Source organism: Somniosus microcephalus, chromosome 24 (genome assembly GCF_052327205.1).
Source record: "Somniosus microcephalus isolate GS21.2 chromosome 24, FLI_Smic_1.0, whole genome shotgun sequence".
Classification (NCBI taxonomy): domain Eukaryota; kingdom Metazoa; phylum Chordata; class Chondrichthyes; order Squaliformes; family Somniosidae; genus Somniosus; species Somniosus microcephalus.
The window spans coordinates 46,471,242-46,480,345 of record NC_141010.1 but is presented as its reverse complement, the minus strand read 5'-3'; the positions used below and the strand labels follow the sequence as shown (position 1 = coordinate 46,480,345).

The window sequence follows — 9,104 nt, the reverse complement described above, 5'->3', positions numbered from 1 at the left end:
CGGACTTCAAGGGTTAAATTACGAACAGAGATTACACAAATTAGGGTTATATTCCCTAGAATTTAGAAGGTTAAGGAGTGATCAGATCGAAGTTTTCAAGATAGTAAGGGGAACAGATAGGGTAGATAGAGAGAAACTATTTCTGCTGGTTGGGGATTTTAGGACTGAGGGGGCATCAAATCAAAATCAAAATCAAATCAAATCAACTTTTATTGTCATTGTTAGTGCACAAGTGCAGTACAACGAAATGTAGGCTTGCGGCTCCCGAGAGTGTACATTTAGATTAAGACATTTAAACATTCAACATACATTTGGCTTGTAATACATTAACATAAACATAACCATAATAAAGTGCATTGGCAGATGTGCAGGCTTTAGAGTTTATTTGTGGAGTTCAGTAGGGTGACAGCCCTGGGAAAGAAGCTGTTCCTAAATCTGGTCTTACGGGTGCGAATACATCTGTAGCATCTCCCAGATGGCAGGAGGGCGAACAGACTGTGGCTGGGGTGGGTAGGGTCTTTGATGATGGACCGTGACCTCCGTAAACAGCGTTTCTGGTATATGTGCTCTATGGTCGGTAGCCGGGTGCCGGTAATGCGTTGGGCCGTTTTGACTACCCGCTGCAGGGCTTTCCGGTCATAGTAGCTACAGCTGCCATACCATACTGTGATACAGTTTGTCAGGATACTCTCTATTGTGCAGCGGTAAAAGTTAGAGAGGATCAGGGGTGACAGGTTACATCCCTTCAGCCTCCTTAGGAAATATAGGCGCTGCTGGGCCTTCTTCACCAGAGAGGAGGTATTGAGGGACCAGGAGAGGTCTTCCGTGATGTGGACTCCGAGGAACTTAAAACTTAAAACTTAAAAATTAGAGCCAGACCTTTCAGGAGTGAAATTAAGAAACACTTCTACACACAAAGGGTAGTAGAAGTTTAGAACTCTCTTCCTCAAACAGCAATTGATGCTGGGTCAGTTGTTAATTTTAAATCTGAGATTGATAGCTTTTTGTAACCAAAGGTATTAAGGGATATGGACCAAAGGCGGGTATATGGAGTTAGGTCACAGATCAGCCACAATCTCATTGAATGGCGGAACAGGCTCGAGGGGCTGAATGGCCTACTCCTGTTCCTATGTTCCTATGTCCTATGTTCATGCCCACCCAGATGTCTCAGACCTCAGCTGGTGCACTCCAGTTCTGCCTACTGCCTGTCTAGTCTCTTTCCACTTCAGGAAGTAACTTGAATCAGTCCAACGGATGTCTTAGGTCTGCCAATCTCACGTAATGGGCTCATCCTCCAATGCTCAGTGACTCCATTAATGTCTAACTTGTGTGTTTCTTAATTGATTATGTGTTTGTTAAGTATTTTTTTCTTGCATGACGCATGGTAACAGAAATAGAAGTCATTTGTCAAAGAGGAGTTTGATACACAGCATACCAATCTCTTCCTCGAGCAGTTGCTGGCCACTGTTCTGACTGGGCTTCAAGTTAAATAAACACACATTTCCTTAAAGCCTAGTTATTTAATTTATCATAGTGCAGCGGGCCACTCATGATAGCACTCTGCCTTTCCTGTAGCTGATTTTTTTTGTTCAGCTTCCAAATACGTTTTTTTTTAGAGAAAGTGATACTGGAGAATCTCGATCTCGATCACCGCGACCACCTCCCGTCTGAACGGACCTCCTCACTGCGGCGGGGCGACAGTGGGAGTGCTTTATTGGGAGTGCGGTGGTCTCCCGATTATCCACCGTAACCTCGGCGGAAGAGCTGCGAAAACCCGAGAAAAACAAACTTGTGCAATTTTCTGGGCTATCCACGGCTCATCCGCCGAAGTTACAGCGGCTTAAGTGAAAGAACCCGCGCGGAAATTCATCTTCTTGGTACAAATCTGTATTCGTTTGTGTCTATACGTCATTTGTACATGTGGATAGATAACTAACTTGTGTTTATATATATGGAAAAGTATATATAACATATATAAAATAAATGATTAAATATATATTTATAATAACTGCTATTTATACCTGTATCCAGGGATGGATTTCCTTCGTCCTGCACACGGGTCTATTGGATACCTGGGCGAATGAATACAGGAAATTCGGGCTCACGCCCAGAAGGGACCCCGCCTGTGAATTTCTTTCCTTCCATCCATTTAGACGAATGGATGGAAAGTCAGACGGGCTGCCTTGCTGCACGCACTGATCTTCGTCGAATTTTCCTGTATTCGCTGCTGCCAGGCAATCCAATAAGGTGTAGGAAGAGGAAACATCAACATAATGGGAATAACTTTAATTGTGGCTGGTGGTGTGAAATGGGTGATATGGAATTGACCGCCCTGCCCGATTGTACCTTCGACTGACTTCAATGAAATGGAGATCAGGCGGGTTGTATAATTCAGCACCGCCTGTCATACAGCGTGGCCCAAAGTTGAAATTGCCCCCACTATGTCCCAAACTTTTCCATTGCGACCAGAGCAATTCCTCCGCCTCTCTGTCCATTCTACTGTCTATACTATTAGCACAATTCAATCCTATTTCATTTCAACTGAACAAAACAATTAACTCACCGAGGAAGATTGTATTGATATAATTGGTAAGCTGATTCAAATGATAGATCATTCAACAATGTTTTTGTTTAATTTGCAGGGCTCTGGGGAAAGGGCGGGGGACTGGCTGAGATGCTCTTGTAGAGAGACAGCATAGGCTCGACGGGCCGAATGGCTGTACCCATTCTATGACGATTCTCAATGTGTTCAGTCAGAAATAATTGAGATACTGCAATTAAAATTTTCCCAACTGGTCCATTTTCTGGGGCGTTTCCAGATGCTGTTCTGCCCCTCCGGTATCTGACCTACTTTGTTTCCACAATCTAATACAAATAGGAGTCGGGCCCACAAACGGATGCCCGATTTCACAAGCACTTCAAAGGTCGTTTTCCCCTTTCCTTATTAGAACAAATCAGCGGTTGTCAAGAGAGGCGAACAGTTCGTTCTATTTTCAGATCGTGTCTGCTTGACTTACTGACTTGGGACTTGGGCCAAACATTCAATTTACACAAGGCAACCACAACAGTCGTTTCTGTTCACCGGTTACTGGAATCAAAACACACACCTGCCTGTCAGCTACGGATAGTAACAAGCGACTCTTTAAAACCATTGAAATAAGGGAGACGGACAGTGTGTTCTGGTATTGGGTATGCGCGGGTTGTTTGGGATCTGCTCGCTAAAGTGTGTTGCGTTGCGCTGTGTGTGTTGCACTGTGTTTATCATCCTCCTCTCTGGCTTTCTATGTTTCAATATCAGGTGCAGAGATAAAAATAAAATCACCAGGAACAAAATAGTGTAGGTTAAACAGCGGTACTGTATCAGCCGGGGCTCAGCTGGCGGGTCAGAAGGCGGTGGGTTCAAGTCCCACTCCAGAGACAGAAACGCATAATCCAGGCTGACACTCCCAGTGTAGTACTGAGGCAGTGCAGCACTGTCGGAGGTGCTGTCTTTTGGATGAGATGTTAAACTGAGGCCCCGTCTGCTCTCTCGGGCAGACATAAAAGATCCCATGGCACTATTTCGAAGAAGAGCAGGGGAGTTATCCCCGGTGTCCTGGCCAATATTTATCAGTTAACCAACACCACTAAAAACAGATTATCTGGTCATTGTCACATTGCCGTTTGTGGGAGCTTGCTGTGCACAAATTGGTGTTTCCTACATTACAACAGTGACTACACTTCAAAAAGTACTTCATTGACTGTAAAGTGCTTTGGGACATCCTGAGGTAATGAAAGGCGCTATATAAATGCCATTTCTTTCTTTATACTGCATAGGGTGCGAAGCCCAAGGGGTGAGGCAGCTGCCCTAGAGAATTCACACAACTGCCCTTCAGATTCAGGTGAGGACCAAACCCCAAAGTTATACGGGTCATTTTGTGAAGCTCAGTTGCTGTCTCAGGGTCTGGTTGGTTCTGAGTGCAGTTTGGGGAATTGGGGAAATTGTTGCCCTGCCTTTTACTGATGCTCACATCTCACCAAGCTCCTCTGTGGCAGTGAGTCATGCAACACGATCTCTAGATTGTCATTTGTGTCACGCTGAAGTGACAGTATAACTACACTCCAAAGCTTTGAGATTAGGCGCTTCAAATATTAATTTTACACATTTCAAATTTCCTCTTTTTTAAGGAACAGTCAGTTTGAAATGAGCAGGTTACCCCATCAATAAAATAATGGGCTGAGGAATTCCATACAGACACGTTAAAAATTACATTTAAAGAAAGGAAAGAAAACAAAAGACTTGCATTTCTATAGCGCCTTTCATTACCTCAAGACATCCCAAAGCACTTTAGAGTCAATGAGATACTTTTGAAGTGTAGTCACTGTTGTAATGTAGGAAGCGTGGCAGCCAATTTGCGCACAGCATGATCCCACAAACAGCAGTGAGATAATGACCTGATTTAGTGGCATTGGTTGAGAGATAAATATTGACTAGGACACCGGGGAGAATTCCCCAGCTCTTGTACAAATGGTGCCATTGGATCTTTTACATCCACCTGAGAGGGCAGACAAGGCCTCCGTTTAACATCTCATCCAAAAGACAGCACTCCTGACAGTGCAGCACTCCCTCAGTACTGCACGAGAGTGTCAGCCTAGATTACGTGCTCAAGTCTCTGGAGTGGAATTGTGAACACACGGCCGTCTGACTCAGAGGCGAGGGTGCTACTATTGCTCCATCGCAGTGCCAAGCCAATTCAGGGAGGGCTCCAATGATCCCGTTCGGCCTCCTCAGACCTTTCAATGTTGAAAGCAAAACTTTGGAAACAAGTTGGAGAAAGCTGGCAGTCCCCATCCGGGAACAGAACTCTGGGCATGAACTCATGGCGGATTCACAGTCCATAATATAAACAGAGTGACTATTGACAACACCGCGGTCACTAGACCCGCCGTATTATATATGGTGCAGAGCATCCAGCACCAATTCACTGACCCAACTGGTTTCAGACCAGGACCTTTACATTCCTTGACAAGCTTTCTCAAACACATGGAACAGAATCACCAAGTTAAAAACTCCAATCGTTTTCCAAAGAAGTGAGCTTGGCCTGTGACTCCCCCTGAGTCAATAAAACATTGGAGTTTATTTGGGAAAAGTTTGCCAGCTCACACTTTTCCAAAAATCATTTAAGACTTGTGACAACGGGATGTTTTAACTGTGAGTGGTGTCAGCCGTGGCTCAGTGGGTAGCGTTCCTTGTCTCTGACTCTAGAAGGTTATAGGTTCAAGCCCCACTCCAGAGACTTGAGTACATAATCCAGGCTGGCACTCCAGCGCAGTGCTGTTGGAGGTGCTGTCTTTCAGATGAGACGTTTAATTGAGGCACAGTCCGCCCTCTCGGGTGGATGTAAAAGATCCCATGGCACTATTTGAAGAAGAGCACAGGAATAAGGGCAAAACAACAATGAAATATTCAAATAAGTGAAAGTATCGTCAAAAACCCTTCACAGGCTGCAAACACCTGTGATCCCAAGGATATATAGCTGCTATATTCCTCTTTGATGAATCTGATGAATACACCAAAGGATATTTATCTCTTTCAAAATTCATAGCTTCAACCCTTCGGTCTGTGGTTAAAACTTGGAGCAGAACCCATGGTTTCAGCTATTTGAAACCAAATCAAGTTTTTATAAGTTTCTGATGCCCTTTAAAGAGAGTATTCATGTCCTCATTATTGATAGTAAAATGCAGAAACTCCCAGTTAAAAACAAGGAGCCCTGAATATTCATGGTAAACCTGATAGAGAAAATACAGGCCAATATTTTGAATGGCCTCCCTTGGTCAGAACATTCTCTGCTTTTAATTTGATTGCCAGATTTTCCTTTTAATTCCACTGAAACCTCTTTTCTCTTCATTGTATGGGCTCTCTTGCTTGCGCTGCCTAGTGGTCACTTATATACTGCAGGATGGGAGATAATAGTTAAAATCACTCTGAAATTATATACATCAAATTTACAGCACAGAAACAGGCCATTTGGCCCAACTGCATTTATGCTCCATGTCTCAGCATATTCTTCTATTCTTTTCTCCCCTGTGTACTTATCAAGCTTCCCCTTAAATGCATCTCTGCTATTCGCCTCAACCACTCCTTCTGCTGGCAATGGCAAGTTTCACATTCTAACCACTCTCTGGGTAAAGAAGTTTCTCCTAAATTCCCTATTGGATCTATTGGTGACTATCTTATAATTATGGCCCCTAGTTTTGGTGTTGCTTAACAAACCCCAATAACTTTAAGGTGATGGCGCTGTTGAATTGGAACTGGAGACTTAAGAAGCAGGAGAACAGGTTGGATACGTCACTTACTTAACATCTTTCATTCCAGAAAGCACAGAGCATGGGTTCAACTTTGGGATAAAAAACTGCAATGTGATTGCTGAAACCACAACTAAACGTCATTCAGACGCACCTACCTATCGACCAGGGTTTCTGGTTATCTGGTAACGGAGTACTGCTGAATGGCTTCAGTATATGACTGCGGGGATGGGTGAGAGATACAAACTTGGTGGTGGTCTCTTAAACCTGTCCAGGCATAATCCTGCTATTTGCATCAGGGACACAGCTTTTTCTTTTTATTATTAAAGGTCATAAAATTAGCTGAAAACATATTACTCATCAACCAATCCATTAAATGCAGCAATATAAGAAACAATTTTAAATTTCATATAGTATACATTGTTTGTGTGTGTGTGTGTGTGTGTAACTATAACCAAAATTCAGGCTCTTCTTATTCTCAGCTTTTTAAAATTTCTTATTTTTATTACAATCTGATGCTAAAGATAATTTGCCAAGCACGAGCAGATCGACTGTTAGGATTGGATTACCAGTGCCAATTCAGTGCTGATTTTCACCCAATTTGTACACCAGTGGCAATAAGCCCAGCTCCCCTGTAAATCATTCTGTGGAAAGCCATTATTATTTGTATAATATAGACATTGGGGGAAAAATTCAGCATCGCCCCGTTTGGGGCGCCATTATCAGCTGTGCGCAAAGTTTAGCGCCTGGCGCTAATTATCGCCTCCGACGGCAAACTTGGCTTTTATCGCCCCTGGAGGTGATTGGAGCGTTAAATCAGGTGCTTCACACCTGTCTTAAGGCGCTAACGCCGAGGAGCGAGGCGCTACCTCAGAGCGCTGGCGAAGCTCATGTGATGTCAGTCAGCAATGGAACACAGACACACTGGCGCCGGCCAGTTCTTAAAGGGGAGTTCTGACAAAAGGTCATCGACCTGAAACGTTAACTCTGTTTCTCACTTCACAGATGCTGCTTGACCTGCTGAGTTTCTCCAGTATTTTCTGTTTTTATCTTAAAGGGGAGGGTTGATTTTGCTCTCCATCCACATCCTGCTCATTGCAGCCTTGAATCTCAGCCTGGAGAGACCTGTACATCAAATCTGCTGGAAAGAACAATGGAGAGACCCAGGGAAAGAGCTCAGAGTGCAGCCCCCACAGTCTCTTCTAAATTGGTACAAGGAAGGGCAAATCAAAATGAACCTGCAAAGTGCTGCTCAGTACCCAAAACTCCTTCACACAGCGTTGAATCTTTTCAGAAGTCTCTCTCTCTCAGAATGCGTGATACAAAAATGTCACCAACAAAAAAACGGCAGGAAGTGGTCGCCTTTAAATAGCACTCCCCCAGTCCCTTTCTGACTGCAAAATGTTCCCCTCAACCTGTCGTTGCTAGCGGCAGGCGGTAAGGCAGGGTGCGCCATTCAATATCCGGTCCGGGGTGCTACCAGGGCGTTGCGCCCTCGACTGATGTCACGATCTGCCGGCGCAGGAGATCGTGGCAGTGGTGTTTAGCACCGCCGCAAAATGTCTAGTTAATTTCGCGAGCGGCGGAATCATCGCCGCCCACAGGCGCTAGTTGCTTTGCGCCCCATTAGCGCCCTCTTAAGGCACTAATGGGAGGTGCAAACCAACTGAATTTTTCCCCCAATAGCTTTGTCCAGAAGTATGAATCCAGTAAATAAATGTTGGTTATTCACACAGATGAGCATCGGTAATGGAGCAGAGCAAGATTACAATGGGCATTTAATATTGAGGTAAATAATTGTGGACAACACTGGCAAGACTACATTTATTGCCCACCCCTATTTGCCCTGAGGGCATTAAGAGTTAACCACCTGGTGTGGGGCTGGAGTCACATGTAGACCAGGCCAGTTTTGGGTTTGTGAATCAGTTAGGTTTTCTCAATAATCCAGCAGCTCTCGTCATAATTTACTGGTGTTTAAAATAATAAAAGGAGTTGATAGGGTAGATACGGAGAAGCTATTTCCTCTGGTGGGCCAATCCAGAACAAGGGGGCACAATCTTAAAATTAGAGCTCGGTCATTTAGGAGAGAAATCAAGAGGCATTTTTTCACAAAATGGGGCAGTGGAAATCCAGAACTCTCTTCCCCAAAAGGCAGTGGATACTGAGGGTCAATTGAAATGTTCAACAGAGTTTTGTTGGGTAAGGGTATCAAGGGACATGGATCAAAGGTGGGGAAATGGATTTAAGGTACAGATCAGCCATAATCTGGAACAACTAGAGGGGCTGAATGGCCTAATCCTAATGTTCCTATGTACCCACCCGGTTAATTCAATTCAATTTCGCAACTTGCCATGTTGGGATTTGAACGCAAGACCTCTGAATTACTACACCAGAGCTGGAGAACCACGAAGTTTTTTTTCCCTGTTCCAAAAATCAATTCAATACATGGTCAATCCATGGTCCCCGGATAGGGGACGCATCAGATACCAACAGATACTACACTTGATCTTAGCCAAAAGGCCAAGAAGGAGAACCACTAAATTACTGTATCTAAACTACAGGTGCTATGTAACAGCATGTGAAATACAAGCATATCATTGCAGAGGGGATAGTGGTGTGTGGAGCATATTCAACCTCCTTCAACAACTTGTATTTATACAGGAAGAACTTAAAAAAGGAAAAACTTGCTTTAATATAGCACTTTCCACATTCTCAGCATGGTCCAATATATTCACATCTAATTAATTAGCTTTGAAATGTATTCAGTCTTATGCAGATGAACAGTAAAATCAGTTGGCACTTGTGATTGCCATTATGGT

At 43.9% G+C, this 9,104-nt stretch overlaps 1 pseudogene; it reads right to left on the bottom strand.

Moving 5' to 3' along the window:
• Positions 1 to 8,636: 8,636 nt before the first annotated feature.
• LOC147101468 (U2 spliceosomal RNA) lies at positions 8,637 to 8,817 on the bottom strand (annotated as a pseudogene).
• Positions 8,818 to 9,104: the final 287 nt, after the last annotated feature.